Source organism: Bos taurus, chromosome 2, assembly GCF_002263795.3.
Source record: "Bos taurus isolate L1 Dominette 01449 registration number 42190680 breed Hereford chromosome 2, ARS-UCD2.0, whole genome shotgun sequence".
Lineage (NCBI taxonomy): Eukaryota > Metazoa > Chordata > Mammalia > Artiodactyla > Bovidae > Bos > Bos taurus.
The window spans coordinates 21,273,023-21,293,062 of NC_037329.1; positions in this window are offsets into that span (position 1 = coordinate 21,273,023).

The window sequence follows — 20,040 nt, forward strand, 5'->3', positions numbered from 1 at the left end:
TCATCCTCTGTCGTCCCCTTCTCCTCCTGCCCCCAATCCCTCCCAGCATCAGAGTCTTTTCCAATGAGTCAACTCTTCGCATGAGGTGGCCAAAGTACTGGAGTTTCAGCTTTAGCATCATTTCTTCCAAAGAAATCCCAGGGCTGATCTCCTTCAGAATGGACTTGTTGGATCTCCTTGCAGTCCAAGGGACTCTCAAGAGTCTTCTCCAATACCACAGTTCAAAAGCATCAATTCTTGGGCATTCAGCTTTCTTCACAGTCCAACTCTCACATCCATACATAACCACTAGAAAAACCATAGCCTTGACTAGACGGACCTTTGTTGGCAAAATAATGTCTTTGCTTTTGAATATGCTATCTAGGTTGGTCATAACTTTTCTTCCAAGGAGTAAGCATCTTTTAATTTCATGGCTGCAGTCACCATCTGCAGTGATTTTGGAGCCCCCAAAATAAAGTCTGGCACTGTTTCCCCTGTTTCCCCATCTATTTCCCATGAAGTGATAAGGAGTACGTCAAGGCTGTATATTGTCACCCTGCTTATTTAACGTATATGCAGAGTACATCATGAGAAACACTGGGCTGGAAGGAGCACAAGCTGGAATCAAGTCAGTAACTCAGTCATGTACAATTCTTTGCTACCCTGTGGACTGAGGCCCACCAGGCTCCTCACTCCATGGAATTCCCCAGGCGAGAATACTGGAGTGGGTTGCCATTCCCTTCACCAGGGGATCTTCCTGATCAGAAATTCAACCCAGGTCTGCTGCACTGCAGGCAGAGTCTTTACCGTCTGAGCCACCAGGGAAGTCCCCAATGATAGACAGATGTATCCAAAGTTCTCATGGATATTCATCCAACAAACATTACTGAATGCCTACTATGTGCCTACTTTTGAAGGCCTAGACTGAGGATCAGGAAATCAGGAAGAGGTAATACTTGCCTTTAGGGATCAGTTCAGTTCAGTTCAGTCACTTAGTCGTGTCTGACTCTTTGCGACCCCATGAACTGCAGCACGCCAGGCCTCCCTGTCCATCACCAACTCCTGGAGTTCACTCAGACTCACGTTCATCGAGTCGGTGATGCCATCCAGCCATCTCGTCCTCTGTCGTCCCCTTCTCCTCCTGCCCCCAATCCCTCCCAGCATCAGAGTCTTTTCCAATGAGTCAACTCTTCGCGTGAGGTGGCCAAAGTACTGGAGTTTCAGCTTTAGCATCATTCCTTCCAAAGAACACCCAGGGCTGATCTCCTTTAGAAGGGACTGGTTGGATCTCCTTGCAGTCCAAGGGACTCTCAAGAGTCTTCTCCAACAACACAGTTCAAAAGCACCCATTCTTCAGCACTCAGCTTTCTTCACAGTCCAACTCTAACATCCATACATGACCACTAGAAAAACCATAGCCTTGACTAGATGGACCTTTGTAGGCAAAGTAATGTCTCTGCTTTTGAATATGCTATCTAGGTTGGTCATAACTTTCCTTCCAAGGAGTAAGCGTCTTTTAATTTCATGCCTGCAGTCACCATCTGCAGTGATTTTGGAGCCCCCAAAATAAAGTCTGACACTGTTTCCACTCTTTCCCCATCTGTTTCCCATGAAGTGGTGGGACCAGATGCCATGATCTTAGTTTTCTGAATGTTGAGGTTTAAGCCAACTTTTTCACTCTCCTCTTTCACTTTCATCAAGAGGCTCTTTAGTTCTTCACTTTCTGCCATAAGGGTGGTGTCATCTGCATATCTGAGGTTATTGATATTTCTCCCGGCAATCTTGATTCCAGCTTGTGCTTCTTCTAGCCCAGTGTTTCTCATGATGTACTCTGCATAGAAGTTAAATAAACAGGGTGACAACATACAGCATTGATGTACTCCTTTTCCTATTTGGAACCAGTCTATTGTTCCATGTCCAGTTCTAACTGTTGCTTCCTGACCTGCACACAGTATAATAAGGTAAACCATCAAAAAATTATGACAGTGCACTCTGGGAAATGTGATAACAATAAATGCTTGGTTTTATGAGGTTAAGTGGCTTCTAATGCCCCAGCTCTTTTTAGTTCCTGCTGCTTCTGGGCAGAGAAGGATGCTGAGTCACTAAGGACCTTGGCTAATGTCATCCTTAAGGTGAACTGTATCTTTCCAAACTCACCGTATTTTCCATTTCTGCATAACTTGATCAAAATCATTCCTCCTTGTCATGGTCTCTTCCACATCTAGACATTTTCAGATGTATATTCTATAGTTTTTTTATTGTTGTTAGTCAGTTTAGCCACTCAGTCAGGTTCGACTCTTTGCAACCCCATGGACTGCAGCATGCCAGGCTTCCCTGTCCAGCTTCCTCAAACTTGTGTCCATCAAGTCAGTGATGCCATCAAACCATCTCATCCTCTGTCTTCCCCTTCTCCTCCTGCCTTCAGTCTTTCCCAGCTTAAGGGTCTTTTCCAGTGAGTCAGTTCTTCGCATCAGGTGGCCAAAGTATTGCAGTTTCAGCTTCAGCATCAGTCCTTCCAATGAATATTCTATCCTTTAGGGTAGACTGTTTGGATCTCCTTGAAGTCCAAGGGACTCTCAAGAGTCTTCTCCAACACCACAGTTCAAAAGCATCAATTCTTTGGCACTCAGCTTTCTTTATCATTCAACTTTCACATCCATACAAGACTACTGGAAAAATCAGAGCTTTGACTAGACAGACCTTTGTTGGCAAAGTCATGTCTCTGCTTTTTAATATGCTGTCTAGGTTGGTCATAGCTTTTCTTCCAAGGAGTAAGCATCTTTTAATTTCATGGCTGCAATCACCATTTACAGTGATTTTGGAGCCCCCAAAAATAAAGTCTGACACTGTTTCCACTCTTTCCCCATCTATTTGCCATGAAGTGGTGGGACCAGATGCCATGATCTTAGTTTTCTGAATGTTGAGTTTTAAGCCAACTTTTTCACTCTCCTCTTTCACTTTCATCAAGAGGCTCTTTAGTTTGTCTTTGCTTTCTGCCATAAGGGTGGTGTCATCTGCATATCTGAGGTTATTGATGTTTTTTCTGGCAATCTTGATGCCAGCTTATGCTTCATCCAGCCCAGCATTTCACATGATGTACTCTGCATAGAAGTTAAATAAGCAGGGTGATGATATACATCCTTGACATACTCCTTTTCCTATTTGGAACCAGTCTGTTGTTGCATGTCCAGTTCAAACTGTTGCTTCTTGACCAGCATACAGATTTCTCAGGAGGCAGGTCAGGTGGTCTGGTATTCTCATCTCTTGAAGAATTTTCCACAGTTTGTTGTGATCCACACAGTCAAAGGCTTTGGCGTAGTCAATAAAGCAGAAATAGATATTTTTCTGGAACTCTCTTGATTTTTCAATGATCCAACAGATGTTGGCAATTTAATCTCTGGTTCCTCTGCCCTTTGTAAATCCAGTTTGAACATCTGGAAGTTCACAATTCACATATTGTTGAAGCCTGGCTTGGAGAATTTTGAGCATTACTTTGCTAGTGTGTGAGATGAGTGCAATTGTGCGGTAGTTTGAGCATTCTTTCGCATTGCCTTCCTTTGGGATTGGAATGAAAACTGACCTTTTCCAGTCCTGTGGCCGTTGCTGAGTTTTCCAAATTTGCTGGTACATTGAGTGCAGCACTTACACAGCATCATCTTTCAGGATTTGAAATAGCTCAACTGAAATTCGATCACCTCCACTAGCTTTGTTCATATTGATGCTTCCTAAAGCCCACTTGACTTCACATACCAGGATGTCTAGCTCTAGGTGAGTGATCACACTATTGTGGTTATCTGGGTAGTGAAGATCTTTTTTGTACAGTTCTTCTGTGTATTCTTGCCACCTCTTCTTAATATCTTCTGCTTCTGTTAGGTCCATACCATTTCTGTACTTTATTGAGCCCATCTTTGCATGAAATGTTCCCTTGGTATCTCGAATTTTCTTGAAGAGATCTCTTCTGTCTTTCCCATTCTGTTGTTTTCCTCTATTTCTTTGCATTGATCACTGAGGAAGGCTTTCTTATCTCTCCTTGCTATTCTTTGGAACTCTGCACTCAGATGCTTATATCTTTCCTTTTCTCCTGGCTAATTATTTTAGTTGATTTGATTTGTTTTACTTCTAAATTCATTGAGACTTAGGCAGGTGGGATAAACCAAACTTTGTGAGTTTTGCGCCACTGGCATGTGATTTTGAGCACTGCCTTGTTCTGTTTAATTCTTGCGTTGCCCCACTGAAGTGTCAGTAGGTTATGAATATTTACAGGAGTGCATGTGAGAATAACTCAATTTGCAAAAAGTAATCCAACATGTAGCACATAAAATTTTTGTTCTTTTGAGGCAATTTCCCAACCTATGTTCCAAAGACACATTTTGTAAAATATTAATAGATATTATACTCAAAAAAAGGATTCTTTGGTTCAGTAAGTTTGAATATGAAAAATAAATGGGCTTCATTACTCCAGAATTCTTAGAGCCTTTACCATGTTAATATACACTGTGAATTTCCAGAACATTGTATGCTGTGCTTCTCAAACCTATTTGACAATGATAACTTTAGAAATATATAGCCAATGTCCTCTTGGGACATTCCATTTTACTATATGACTGATGATGTCTCGTGCAATAGATTCTGCATGTGAGATGCCCCCAACAAATGGTTCTCCATCAGAAGAGAAACACTCTTAAAAGTAGATAGATATGTACATACTTATGGTTTACAAACCATGTGTGTGTGATGAAAGTTGTAGCTTATTTCTGTGCATTGATGAAACTTCTGGTTTACTTTCTTAAGCTCTTTACCATGTTCTGGGAAAGCCTAAATGTAAATAGCTCTAATTTTACTTCAGAAAGAGCCCTTTCAGCTCTGTGGCTGGACTTCTCCCACTTGATTCCTCTCTCCATTTGCAGCCTTTTGCTTTTTGTTAATGCTCCCCTCTTTCCTCTTCTCCAGCTGCTCCCTCTCTCGGTGATGAGATGTGGACAAGGGACAATGACTGTGAAGATGGCAAAAGCAGGCAGAGTGGGGAAAGGCTTGACAAAGAGAGCAAAGAGAAGGGGATGGGGAGTTAGGAACAAGGCCAGAGGAGAGGAGCATGGCAACCACAGGCCTCTAACAATCATCTCTAAACATTTACGCTTCATCATTTCTCCTTGTGGGCAGATGGGGGATCGAGTGGAATGCAGATCCTGTAAACCCAGAAATTAGAAATGTTCCCAAATTGCAGGGGATAGTTTGGCAACAAAGAGGAACATTGTCATCTTTGTTGCTATGCAATGAAGACTATTTTGAAAGTTCCTCAGGAAAATTCTAGCCAGACAAGCTTTTCCTTTTTGGTCGTTACTTTCCCTACCATCAGATTCTATGCATCTATAGTGTCATAGAAAGAAAGAATGAAGCTATAGTTGACCTTCTGGAGACATTCTCACTGCATTGCTAAGAATGAGGGAAAAGAGTGTGAAGGGAAGGAATAGGCTCCAAAGCTTGGAAAATCACTGATGGTTGGATCAGTAGAACATAAGAAACTGCAGACAGAAGTGAGCAGACTTCAAAAGGAAACTTTTCTTAGGATTATATTAAGATGTGAGGGACAGAAACCCCAAGGTAACAGTGGTTTAAATAAAATAATTTTATTTCTCTTTTCTGGAAGTGTGGATAGACAGTCTGGGGCTGGTATATTGCATTGCACACCGTATATATTTTCTATTCGAGACAGGGCTTTGACCTCATGCTCCAAAATACTAACATTAACATCGTAGGCAAGAGGATGGAGAAAGGAATGAAGAAGAGAGAGCAAAGGAAACAAAGGTCGATCGTGTGCTTGCCTTCAGAAAGGCTACTGGAATGACCATCCAGCATTCTGCTTACATCCCATTGGCTGCAATTGGTATTAGCCAATACCAAGCTGCAGGAGACTCTGAGGAATTCAGTCTTTATTCAGGGCAGCCATTTGTCAAGTCAAAACTTGATTGGACATTTACTGTGGGAGAAGGAGATAATGAATATTGTGGGATGTGGTAGACTATGTAATTATTCACACAAGTATTCAGTCCCTCACTTGCCACTGATATATCAGATTTGGCCACATGACTCCCTTCCAGCTAGGAAACATAAGCCAGAGCTTTATGAGTTAACCAGTCATTTACCATATCCTTTGCCATCTGCCATGCAACTGGCAGTGTTCTGGTCAGATGCTATCCCATCACTAGGTCCTGGAGGGGAGAAGACATGGAGCAGAGCTGCAGCTGGCTTATGAGCAACTTGAGTGAAATATAAACCTGAGATTTGGGGGTCATTTATTATTGCAGCATGACCTACCCCAATGGTTTCAAGTAGTCCCCAGAAATCACCATCAGCATCTTCCAGGAACTTGTTAGAAATGTACATTCTCAGTGCCACCTTAAACCTACTGATTAGAAACTCAGGCAGGGTCCAGCACTCTGTGGTTTAAAAAGTCCCCCAGGGGATTCTGATATGGCTAGATGTTTGAGCCACTGTCCTGGTCTATTTTGACCAAGATGGGGAGCTGGAGATGTCTGTCTCACACATAGGCTTGACTGTCTGCTACCTATAGGTAGAATCAGGGATCAAGGGCTGCCACCTGTTCCTCATGAGAGAGAGAGAGAGAAGAAATAGATTTAATAATGACAAGAGTGGAAATGGCATCTTCCTGTCATTTGTTGGGACTTTAGCCCCAAGGGAAGAGACCACTGCCGGGGACCAGCCCCGGCTGAACCAGGGTATTCGAAGGAGAGACGGCGTAGGCGAAGATCAGGAAACAATTGCTTAATTAAATGTTAATTAAGGATATAAAGAGTAATAGAATGAGGATAGCTCAGTAAAATTCAGTGAAGAAAAGAGGCTGAAATAAGGATAGCTCAGTGAGGAAATTCAGTGGAGAAAAGAGGCTGAATAATTCAGCCAGAAGGTAAGAGAAAGAACGACATGGTGAGACCAAGTTTCGGTGAACAAGGCCCGCACTTTATTTTTCAAAGTAGTTTTTATACCTTAAGTTATGCACAGAGGATAATGGGGGAAGGGGTAGAGTCTTGCAGCAAACCAGGCTTTCTTCCTGCAAACTTATCATATGCAAAAGCTTAGGTGATTTGCATCATCTTCTGGCCCGGAGGCCTGTTAACATTTTAAGACCTTTTCTTCAGAAAACTTATTTTTCTCTAAAGGTGATTGGTCAGGAGCCACCCTCCAAAAGCATTAGATAAAGTTGCATTCGTACAGCGCAAAGGTGTGGTGGGCTACAAAAAGAATTAACTCAAGGGTCCCAGGTTACAAACATTAAAGCTACTATTTACACCAATTATATTAACCAATACACTGCCAGGGACACAGCAGGTAAGGGATATGGAAACTTAGCAGCAAACATTGGCCCAACAAGTGAAAATCTCTTCACCAATACAATTTCTAATCAATCTTTTAACTACTCAAAAGAATCTGTGTTTAGACAGTTTAGAACATCTCCTGCCTCTCACAGTTGGGAGGCTCTGAACAATCACATGTGGCCGGAAAAACCTATTCAGGCAGGCTAGAGGATTTCCAAAGGAGTTTGTAGGTTAAACACTGTCACACCCAGGAATTATTAACTGGAGCTGTAAGCTAACTTTTTTCAGAGAGGTAGTGGGGGACAGCCCCCCGTAAAGTCAGAGGTGTAGGTGAAAGCACAAAGCAGAAAGTAGGCAGACTCTGGTTTTGGGGGTATATGCTCGAGAATTTCCAGGGGGACTCCTGAAGCTCGATCCCGCCTTTGCGTATGCCGAGCCTCCTTCCTCATGACCTTTGTCATGGGCGGAGTTCCTCACGCTGGCTACCGGCAGTGATAGAATTTCCAGTTGAGCTATTCCAGATCCTGAAAAGTGCTGCACTCAATATGCAATATGCACTCAATATGCAATATGCCGGCTCCCGGCAGACCACAGCCACAGAAGTTATGAATCACAGCTCTTCAATCCAGTGAGGAAATTTGTTATTGTAAGAAGTGGATAGTTATGCCAGTATCTTTGAAGAAGCAGGAGTAGAATTGTGCCTTCGAAATCAATTTCTCACTTCTTTGACCTTATGGCACCCTATTGTTAGGACTGGAGTGCACACAGGCCACTAAAACAACACATTGTACATGTTAAAGTAAATTGTCCTATTAAATGGTCTGTACCTGACTTTTACTATATACTATCACCTCAAGATAGTCAAGACGCCCTAGTTTGTCCTAAAACAGGGCTGACAAATTACTCTTTGAATTCTCAAATGTGCTCAGTGTGATGTGTGTGCATCCTGCAGGAAGCAGGCCTGAGGCTATTGCCAGAAACACCAGAGTGTTGCTCTGTAGGGCTAGAAATAAACACTGGACACATCCTCACAGTAAGGGGGTGCCTTTTCCACCCCCTTTCAGGACTATCTGTATTATCCAGATTGCTTTGGTCTACTGGAGAGAAGTCAATATTCTAGATCTTTCCTAAGAATCCAACATCTCTTTTTTTCTATATGTTATTAGGTTAGATGATTACATGGATGGGAGCTAAGATGTCTGCTGGTATCTTGCTCTCTTAGATGTAGGTTTTATTTTAACACTGCCAGTCTAAAAGTATGAATGCCCATGGCACAGGCTCTAGGAGATGTCTGTAAAAATAAGTCTTTCCTAGGACTTTGAAGAGAAGTGCAGCCAAACCAGGGTGAAGTGCGGGAGAAGAGACAGAAGCATGTGTGAGGCCAGGACTCTTGGCATATGGTGGGGAGGTGGCACACACCACTCCTTACTGCAAGCAGCTGATTGTATTTCCCCCTCTGCTATGACTTTGTGAGAGATTCATGTTTCATATAAAATACCAAACAACCCTAATGGATCCCTTTCATGGATCACAACCTTGTCATGGTGAAGTGGCTTGCATAACTCAATGAAAATATGAGCCATGCCATGCAGGGCCACCCAAGACAAACAGGTCATAGTGAAGAGCTGTGACAAAACATGGTCCACTGGAGTAGGGAATTGCAAACCATTCCAGTATTCTTCCTTCAAGAACCCCATGAACAGTATGAAAGAGCAAAAAGATATGACTTTGGAAGGTGAGCACCATATGGGAAGGTGTCCAATATGCTAGTGGGGAAGAGCAGAGGGCAATTACTAATAGCTCTAGAAAGAATGAAGCAGCTGAGCCTAAGTAGAAATGACGCTCAGTTGTGGATGTGTCTGGTGGTAAAAGTATAAGTCTAATGCTGTAAAGAACAGTATTACACAGGAACCTGGAATGCTATCAAGGTAAACTGGACATGGTCAAGCAGGAGATAGTAAGAGGGAACATCAACATCTTAAGAATCAGTGAACTAAACTTAATGGACAGGGCAAATTTTATTCAGATAATTATTGTATCTACTACTGTGGGCAAGAATCCCTTAGCAGCAATGGAGTAGCCCTCATAGTCAATAAATAAATTTAAAAAATCCAAAATGCAGTTCAGTTCAGTCGCTCAGTTGTGTCCGACTCTTTGCGACCCCATGAATTGCAGCATGCCAGGCCTCCTTGTCCATCATCAATTCCTGGAGTTCACTCAAACTCATGTCCATCGAGTCGGTGATGCCATCCAGCCATCTCATCCTCTGTTGTCCCCTTCTCCTCCTGCCCCCAATCCCTCCCAGCATCAGAGTCTTTTCCAATGAGTCAGCTCTTCAAATGAGGTGGCCAAAGTACTGGAGTTTCAGCTTTAGCATCATTCCTTCCAAAGAACACCCAGGACTGATCTCTTTTAGAAAGGACTGGTTGGATCTCCTTGCAGTCCAAGGGACTCTCAAGATTCTTCTCCAGCACCACAGTTCAAAAGCATAAATTCTTCGGCGCTCAGCTTTCTTTATACTCTCACATCCATACATGACCACTGGAAAAACCATAGCCTTGACTAGATGGACCTTTGTAGGCAAAGTAATGTCTCTGCTTTTGAATATGCTATCTAGGTTGGTCATAACTTTCCTTCCAAGGAGTAAGCATCTTTTAATTTCATGGGTGCAGTCACCATCTGCAGTGATTTTGGAGCCCCCCCAAATAAAGTCTGACACTGTTTCCACTGTTTCCCCATCTATTTCCCATGAAGTGGTGGGACCAGATGCCATGATCTTCCTTTTCTGAATGTTGAGCTTTAAGCCAACCTTTTCACTCTCCTCTTTCACTTTCATCAAGAGCCTTTTTGGTTCCTCTTCACTTTCTGCCATAAGGGTGGTGTCATCTGCATATCTGAGGTTACTGATATTTCTCCTGGCAATCTTGATTCCAGCTTGTGCTTTTTCCAGCCCAGCGTTTCTCATGATGTACTCTGCATATAAGTTAAATAAGCAGGGTGACAATATACACCCTTGACGTACTCCTTTTCCTATTTGGAACCAGTCTGTTGTTCCATGTGCAGTTTTAACTGTTGCTTCCTGACCTGCATATAGGTTTCTCAAGAGGCAGGTCAGGTGGTCTGGTATTCCCATCTCTTTCAGAATTTTCCATAGTTTATTGTGATCCACACAGTCAAAGGCTTTGGCATAGTCAATAAATAAATAGATGTTTTCTGGAACTCTCTTGCTTTTTCGATGATCCAGCGGTTGCTGGTAATTTGATCTCTGGTTCCTCTGCCTTTTCTAAAACCAGATTGAACATCTGGAAGTTCACGGTTCACGTATTTCCAAGGCAAACCATTCACTATCATGGTAATCCAAGTCTATGCCCCAATCACTAATGCCAAGAAGCTGTAGTTGACCGGTTCTATGAAGACTTACAAAACCCTGTAGAACCAGCACCAAAAGAGATGTCTTTTTCATCAGAGAGGACTGGGATACAAAAGTAGGAAGTCAAGAGATACCTGGAGTAATAGGGAAGTTTGGCCTTGGAGTACAAAATGAAGCAGGGAAACGGCTCACAGAGTTCGGTCAAGAGGGCATGCTGGTCGTAACAAATACTCTTTTCCAACAACACAAGAGATGACTCTACACATGGACATCACCAAATGGTCAATTCCAAAATCAGATTGATTATATCCTTTGCAGCCAAAGATAGAGTCAGCAAAAAGAGGGTCTGGAGCTGACTGTGACTAAGATCATGAGCTCCTTATTGCAAAATTGAGGCTTAAATGGAAGAAAGTAGGGAAAACCACTATGCCATCCAGGTATGACCTAAATCAATTCCCTTATGCTTATACATTACAGGTGATTAATAGATTCAAGGGATTAGATCTGGTAGACAGAGTGCCTGAAGAACTATGGAAGAAGATTCATAACATTGTACAGGAGGCAGTGACCAAAATCATCCCAAAGAAAAAGAAATGCAAGAACACAGTGGTTGTCTGAGGAGGCTTTACAAATAGCTGAGGAAAGAAGAGAAGCAAAAAGCAAAGGAGAAAGGGAAAGATATATCCAACTGAATGCAGAGTTCCAGAACATAGCAAGGAGAGATACGAAAGCCTTCTTTTTTTTGTTTTTAAATTACTCTGTCTTCCTCTCCTCCCAGGAGATTATACCCTGACACAAAGTGTCAACATCAAGCAAAAAGCAGTGAATGAGAAGGTTTTTAAATAGTAAATTCTATTTATAAAAATTATGTATTAGTTTCTGTGAATCTGATTTATTTTATTTCCCACTTTTTATTTTGAAAAATTTCAAACCCACCAAAAAGTTGCCAAAATGGTACAAGGAACACACAAATGGCTGTCACCTAGGTTCACCAATTGTGAGCATTTTGCCACATTTGTTTTCTTTTCCAGTGTATGTATATATGTTCATTATTATTTCTTGTCTGGCTGAATTATGTAAAAGAAAGTTGCACACATCATAACTCCTTATCCCTGAAAACTTCAACATTTATCTCTTAAGAACAAGAATATTTTTTCATAAACCACAACATATAATTATCAAATGTAGAAAACGTAATAATGGTATACTACTACTATCTAGGAGTTCAGCCCTGTGAGTCTATTTAAATCTTTGAAGGAAGAATCTGCATTTGGCTTTGGTTTACATAATCTAAAAATAGGATTTTACTGCAGTTTCACCAAAATCCACATCAATAGGGATGGGGGGTGGACTCAAGAAAATGCTTCCCCCCCTTATTTAATTTGTTTCATTTATAAAACACAGATACCACTAATAATATCAACCAGCCAAAGGAATTTAGCTGATGAACTATAATGTTAAAATCATTGAGAAAATACTGGTGGGGGTGTGCTCTATAGCCACAAAGATCATGCCTAGTTTGAGATAACTCCCAGGACCACTGCATGATCTTTTGATATACTTTGATTTCCTGAGGACTCACATATAGGGACAGTACCAGTCCAGCTTCTTCTGGGGGTGTGTTTATTATAGATAACCAGTTCAGAATAAGAGCCGAGATGAAGCTGAAATGGAGCTCTTTGTTGTGTTTTTAAAGGGAGAGGTGTGTGCTTATACATATATCAACAAGCAGACGTATGATGTGCAAAGCCGTTGGCTTAAGAGCATCTGTATTCCTGCATCCCAGGAATCCCAGCTCTGCCTGACAACAGCTGAAGTCCAGGGTCAACTTGAGATGAATTACACCAACATGATTGGAATACCCCCAAAGGTATACCTTTTCAGTGACCCACCAAAGCCAAATCAGCACCCTGGAATTTGTGCCTTTCCTGGTGTGGTTGTTTTTCTGTGACATTAAGAGGACATCCAGTCTCTTGCCAAAAGGGATTTGTCCTTTTTATCTAGTCGGGAGAGTGCTTCAGCTATTTGCATTTCTGAATTGCTTTGCTGCCCAAGCATGCTCTGTGTGTGCTGTTTGAAATGTGTCATTGAGGCACGTGACTGCTGTTCTCAAGCTGATGTTGGACTTTCTCCAACAAATATGGATTATGTTAAAGTCGGTTCTGAATTGACGAGGATATGTTAATAACTCCCAGATGGGCATCTCTGTGCTCTCCAGCAGGGAAACGCAAGCAGTCTATGGCAGGAGCAAGTGTTTGGCAGGTCCATCATTCCGTCATTAAAGGCCACATTATTACTTACAACTGTGCTTGCATGACAATGGCTGCAATGAGCCCAGCCTCACAGTCATCAGCACAAGAAATGCGCTTCTAGGTAGATTGTTTTCCAGGTAGGGGAAAATATTTTGTATGAAATCTCCCTCTTCCTAGCCCTGAATAAGATATTATGAATGAGTCAGGAGGTAGGGTGGAAGGTGGAGGGGTCTATGCTGGTCCTCAGAGACCCAGGATAAGGCAAAGATATGTAGCTGGGGATATATGTCTAAGGACCCTTGTTCAGAACAGCCCTTGCTCAACAAAGCAGCTTTTTCTCAGTGGCTGTCCTGAGCTGTGTCCTTCAATGCCCACTTCCTGCCCTGGCAAGTTCCAATTGGTAGAATTAATTAACATTAGAGTTGTTTACATTGTGGGTGCAGCTTCCATTAATGGCATATTTTCTTTGTCTTTGATTCTTAAGCTATAGGATATGATTGTTTTACAATAGTGTTTTAGAAAAGGAAATTAAAGAGGTGCATCTTCTATAATTGCATTTCTAGTCAAGAAAGAAGCCGTATATTTGATGTTAAATACCCATGTGACAGGGACTCCCCTGAAGCTCAGATGGTAAAGAATCTTTCTGCAATACAGGAGACCGGGGTTTGATCCCTGTGTCAAGAAGATACCCTGGAGAAGGAAACGGCAACCCACTCCAGTATTGTTGCCTGGAGAATCCCATGGACAGAGGAGCCTAGCGGGCTACAGTCCATGAGGTCCCAGTGAGTCAGATACTACTAAGCAACTAACACACACACCCACCCATGTGACAGCTATTACCTAGGCATATGCAGTCATAAACTATGTGGCTCTTACAGTTAATTGTGATGAAATTGGATATTAAGATGAAAGGGAATAATTTGACAGACAAGAATCATTTTGGTGACCATACAGGTACGGCTGCAAATTTGTCAGATTTCAAAGTGGTGAGAGGCAACAGGGTCTCCATTTGCAGAGGAAAAACTACATGTGCATTTCTTTTACTTAGGATGTAAAATAATCTTTCATCCCAATGTATGTGTTACAGTGAGAATGATCGAGCACAGTAAAAAGTAATTGAAAACATTCAGTTGCAGATGATACACTTTCTCTTTGCTCTTGGTCCCTATTTTAGTAACAAGTAATCCAGCCACAGCAAGTCCCCTTCCTTCCCAGTCAGGTATTTTATGATGTCATTTCATCTGCATAGGCATATCTATATGTTCTCTTTTCCTTTCCAGCAACTCCAAGAAATTTAAAAATATAAAACCACATCTGCCAATACCATTAGGACAAACCATTTAGGATTTCATTTTATACAAGGCAGCAGCACTAAATGCCCCTGATTCCCAGCATGCCCTGGTACTTTTTAATGCTAACAGTCGGGATTTTAAAACTTTTCATTATAAGTCATTTAAAAATAGCTTAAGATGAGCAAAAGATTTCACGGAGCTTCTGCATTGAGGCCTGCCTGGAGAGGGTTTGTATGGGTGTGGGACCATGACAGTTAACAACTTAGGTATTCCAAAAGGGTGAAGATAATGTAGCTCACAAGGTTGACCATAAGGCATGGCCATAGAGCTCCCTGAAGGCTGCAGTTTCCAGACAATCTGCACAGAGGGAGAAGGATTTTTGTCATCATCTGCCCGCAAACTATCCTAGTTCTTTGATAGTGTCGTGCTTCCTTATGCATGTATATATTGTGAAGTGTGACAGTCCAAGAGTTCATACAACCCTGAAAATTATGTGTTTACTGAATATGCCTTTGACTCACCCTAACACTGAGGAATGTAAAAGACAGCCCAGTGGATTCAGATCCACTAACCTCAAGGTAGGATTGTTAGGCCTCCTTGCCTGAGACACCCAGGCAATGAAAAGGGGGAAATTGCTGCTTAAAAGATACTGTTAGTTTATTGACCCTGAGTGTTTCTTAAGACTTCAAATATACTTTTGTATCATTAATATTTCATTAAAGAACCTCAGTTAATGAATTTCTGTTTGTAGAAAGTTTGGGGAGTTGGCAGGTGCGATAGAAATAGAAGATACTCTGTTTTAATGGCCATTAAGTTGAAACTTTCTGAGATACTACAAAACCCCAATTAGTTAGCTGAATATCACCAGTGGTTCATCATTGTCATTAGGTATTAATTAGGCAGCTACAGAGTGCTAGGCTCTCTGTGAAACTCACAAAAGCTACTGTCACCGTTTGGGGAAAACTTACACTTTCAGGGGTAGTGATCTTTGTTGTTGCTACATTACCATTTGTAATGAGCATTTGTGGAATGAAGGACTTGGTATTTTGAAAGAGCTTTACAGTCTCTAATTATAGCTTCAGTAGCTCATAGCACACAATGTTACATTTACAGGAAAGGAAACCAACTTTGAAAGAGGTTATGTAGCTGAGCAGACATTGCCGTCAAGGCTTTTTGATACCCTTTTAAATGTTATGTCACCTTTGACAGAACACACCCTGACAATTCAAAACAATATAAAAAAGGTGAGTTTGAGAGAGACCCTTGTGTAAAAGCACCGATGGTATTAATCAGAGATCAACAGAGAGGTGAAGGGGCGAGTTTTCTGATTTTCCTTCTCTACCTTTTACCACATAGGACAATATTCTTCTTATAATGGCAGTCAACTTTCTGGATTGTTAAAAAGAAGCTTATAAGAGCAATTGAAAGTAATATGGGCTTTTTAATATTGTGACACTTAATGCTACATAAAACCTTTGTTTCCTCCAGGTTTATTGAGCTGGTGTATTAGATTTCCCGCTGTATGAGCAGGAAGATTATGGTGGCTTAGGTCTAAGTATACTTTGGGGAGGCATTTTGTATTTTCTCTATAAATAGTCTTTCTAAAACAACACAATTGTGTAACTATTAATGTTTATATTGCATTATACATCTTCCAAAGTTTACTATGCATAGTAGAGAGTATGGTAAATGAAGAAAATGCTTTTGTCTATGAAATAGGCTGGAAATTGTCATTATCAAAGTAAATCTATTTTACTTATTATTTCATCAGTAGGATTTTCATGCTTTCGTGTATTACATTATTATGTCTGTAAGCTTCTAGGGGCTAGAATTTGTATGTATATATACATACACCCACCTGCATGGATGTGCTACAGCAGAACTGAAAGACTAACTTTAAAATGAAAATAATGACATTTAGGTGAATCCAAAATGGGCAGAAAAACTTGAAAAATGTTAGTTTCAAGTATAATGGTTTTTATAGATTAAAAAATTTGATTAAGAGGGCTATTGTTCAGAGCACACATCAAAGCTTATTTTTTATACTGAAATAATTTCTCAAGCTTAATGAAAGTAACCATATCATTAATTCCCTTATTAAAGGTACAGAATCACTCTCAAAAGTGCAGGGCAAGTTATAGCCCTGCGAAAGTACAGTACAGGTTTCTACTTGGCTTACACTTTTGTTCCTTTTCCTGGGGAAACATAATGAATGGTGAAATTGCTTTTCTTTGTATGAGTGATTTAATGAGCAATTTCTTCAGAATTTATATGAAAAGGGCCCCATATCTAGAGCTACAGTTCTCCCCTCCCCCGAGCCCCTTTTCCTTCCATATGTGAATAGACAGTTTCCTTATATTCAGAAACATACGAGAGGGAAACCAATGGTGAGGGCTGTTACATCGAAAGAAATGAAAGATTATCTTCTCCAAGCAGGAGAAATTAGATGTATCGGGCCTACCTTTGAATCAGTCTTAGCTTCAGATAGAACATGACGTATGGGTAATCTGCAATTTGCTAGGGGCATTGTTAGCATGCTTTGCCTCGGGGGTAGGATTTTAACCAGGCCTCCAGCAGCTGTGTGTTTGGCATTGCAGCCGCATTAGGTATACAGAACCCCCCTGCTATTACCCTGGTGAAACCCGTGCCAAGGCCCCTGGTGACACGATAGAGGTATTAGGTCAGATGAGTTACATTAAGTGGCAAGTGATAAATTCAAGATGACAATTCAAAACAGCAGTGTTTCTTCTAGTAATTAATTCCAGTGGTGCCTGAGGTGGAGCTTGGTTGCTACCACTGGTGTGGCAATGCTGTGTAGCTAATGAGAAAACATTACAATGAGGATTAGGGGCCTGTGCATTCTGGCAGGCTGAGGTCACTATGATTAGGAAATATTAACACAGACTTACTGTGATAAATCATATACACTCAGGAAAGTTAATTTTTATTTTATTCATGTGAAAACTGGTAAACACTTTACAGTGTGGTGATTCACTAAGTGGACTGTGGGGGGCAGTGAGGCATTCCACCCTGGGTCTGGGTCATCCATCCCCTCATGGGACATTGGGATGGTGGCAGGAGAGCTTGCCAGAGCCACTGGCCCTTTTTTTTTTTTTTTTTTCTGTCTGTGGGCATCATGTCTTTGGCACATAAAGATGCTATAAAATGTTAGGGCTGTTTTACTTGCCTAAATGTGACTTGATCAAGACCTTTTGTTATGTGACTCATCCTCCTTGCTAAAGAAATGACTCCGCACTGGTTGTAGGGTGGCCTTGTCAGGCAGCGGACAAGGAGTTTACCTCCTCTTTCTAACTCCCCAACTAGGGTGCCTTCGATTTCATAGTACTATCAAGTTTTTCAGAGGGTCTGCTCCCATTTATTCTCACTGTCAAATGTAGTGGGAGTGCTGCCACTCCAGTCTGGTAAGTGAGAAACTTGAGGCCAGAGTGGTGAAGGGAATGGGTCAAAGTCACAGAAAAGTTGCCCATGTTGAGCCTAGAACTCGGCACAAAACACCTAGGATGTTGCTCTGAAAGTCTTATAGAGGAGGAAGCAGAACCAACAATCAAAGCTGTTTCCTCTAAAATTTCCAAAGAATATTCTGCTGGGCACCCTTTTGTGCACACACATGTTATGTGTGCACGACCATACATACATGCACACACATGCACACAATGGGAGCTGATCACTAGTGAAGGACTTTTAGTTTGAACAACTACAGATGTCTTGCAGTGTATTGGATATATGGCCTATAAAATGCCTTCTAAACACTTTGCCTTTGGCACTGAAAAATGAACTGCTTCTAGAGGTAAGACTGTGTCCTTATCACCTGCCATAAATTGGCTCTGGTGTTTGATACTCAAGTTCAATATGTGCTGTGTCCCACAGGTATGTGTGTGAGTGAAGGGAGATGAGTAGAGAGGCCATTAGGAACACGTGTTCTATGAAAGGTTGATGTGCTACCAGACACTCACTCACATCTTTATGTCCTGAGCTGCTTAGTTTATTAAGAAGTCGATTACATTTTAGAGAAAATAAGAAAAACTGTAAATGTGGTATATTTTCTTGTTTTTCTGAATTCTATGTAACACATGGTATTGATCTCACATTAATGACAATGAAATTTACCTAGCTCCATTTTCTAGGATTGAAGAAATAATGGAGTAAGCGCTTACTCCATGATATTAGAAGAGGGAAGCTCAGTTTCAATGAAGTAACAATTAAAAACCACTCATAATGTCTATGTAACTCTTGTCACTTTTGTGTATAAGAAACTTAGGACAAGTCAGTATTTAGCACATAAATCTAGCATTTCTTTACCTGTTTTGAGTTGATTTGAAAAAGCACCAGAGTTTCTATAAAACGTTTTCTCAACTCTGTAATTGAAGTGAGAAAAAATGAAGCTCTCATGAAAATGAGAGATGCCCATCTTAGTAAAGGAGCAGGTAGAATGGCCAACTCTGATCACTGGGTTGTCCGCAGCAGGCAAGAGTGGCTAAACTGTGTGATGAGAGGCAATGGAGTTGAGGAAACGCAAATGGTTTTTATCTTAATTTTTTAATTTTAACCTTGAAATAGTCCAATCTTTTTGCTTACTTAAGTTTTCATAGTTGAACAACAGAATGATGCAAATCATTTTCTGGAGACTAAAAATTTATTAAAAACAAAAATAAAACTTCAGAAATGTTTAGGAACTCATAATTCCAAAAATATAACCTTAAATTGACTTTCATTTTAGGTAAGGAAAGAAGACTATATTTTCTTTTTAAGTGCTTAAAATTATTTGGTTCAATTTACATCATACTGTTTAATTATCTAACTTTATCTGTAAGTTCACAGTTAAGAATTTAAAATATTACTTTAGTAAAGAGAAAAGGAGGTCTACTTGTCAGACTTTGGATGGCATATTCTTTTTTTTCCAGTGACAAGTCAGAAAATAAAAGATTTCTAATGTTTTGAAGCTTGTCACATGTCTGATCACTAGAAAGGTTTTGCTACTTAATACAGTGCCACGTTTTACATAGAAAAGGTTCTAGAACAAAACTGTTATTTCATCTGGATTCAAATGTATTTCTCACCTTCTGTCTAATCATCTTTTTTGAATTAGGCACTTGGGTATTTCATGCAAACCTGAAACCTGTTGGAAACCAGGGCTATTTCTATTTCATTTCTGCCAAGCTTCGTGTTTCTCAGAGTCTCACATTTTAAAACGCTTTCTGTTCTGCTATGAAAGGAAGAGCACTGACTGGGAGCCCAAAGATCTGGGTTCCAGTTCTGGCCCTACCTGTGTGTGAACTGTGGGCCTCAGTTTTCTCATCTATGAAGTGAGATAGGAGGTTTCCAAACCTGTCCTCGATTATATCATATGTACATGGAAGGCTTTCTTTTTACTTCTTCATAAAAACTGAGAGAGTCTTTAAATTGTTAAAGTAATTTGTGCTGGTTTTAAGAAGCCAAACAATATGGAAATATAAAGAAAAATTTTGATAATGCTCCACTCTCTTTGACTTAAAATAGGTTTCTCCCTCACCTAGAAAGATGTCCAGAGGTAGGACGTCCAGGGCTGGTGTAGTAGCTCCAGCGTGTCATCAGGAATTCAGGCTCTGTCTCTCTGTTCCACTATCCAAGTTCATAACTGCCATCCTCAAAGTCATCTCATGACTCAAAAATGGCTCTTGGAGCTCCATCCAACAGAGAGAAACTCAAGGCCAGAAGAAGGAAGAAAGGCAGAGGAAATAAAAAAGATGTAGGGGACTCCCTCCTATATGAGTTAGCTCCCTTATTAAGCACACAATTTTACCTATGTCTTATTC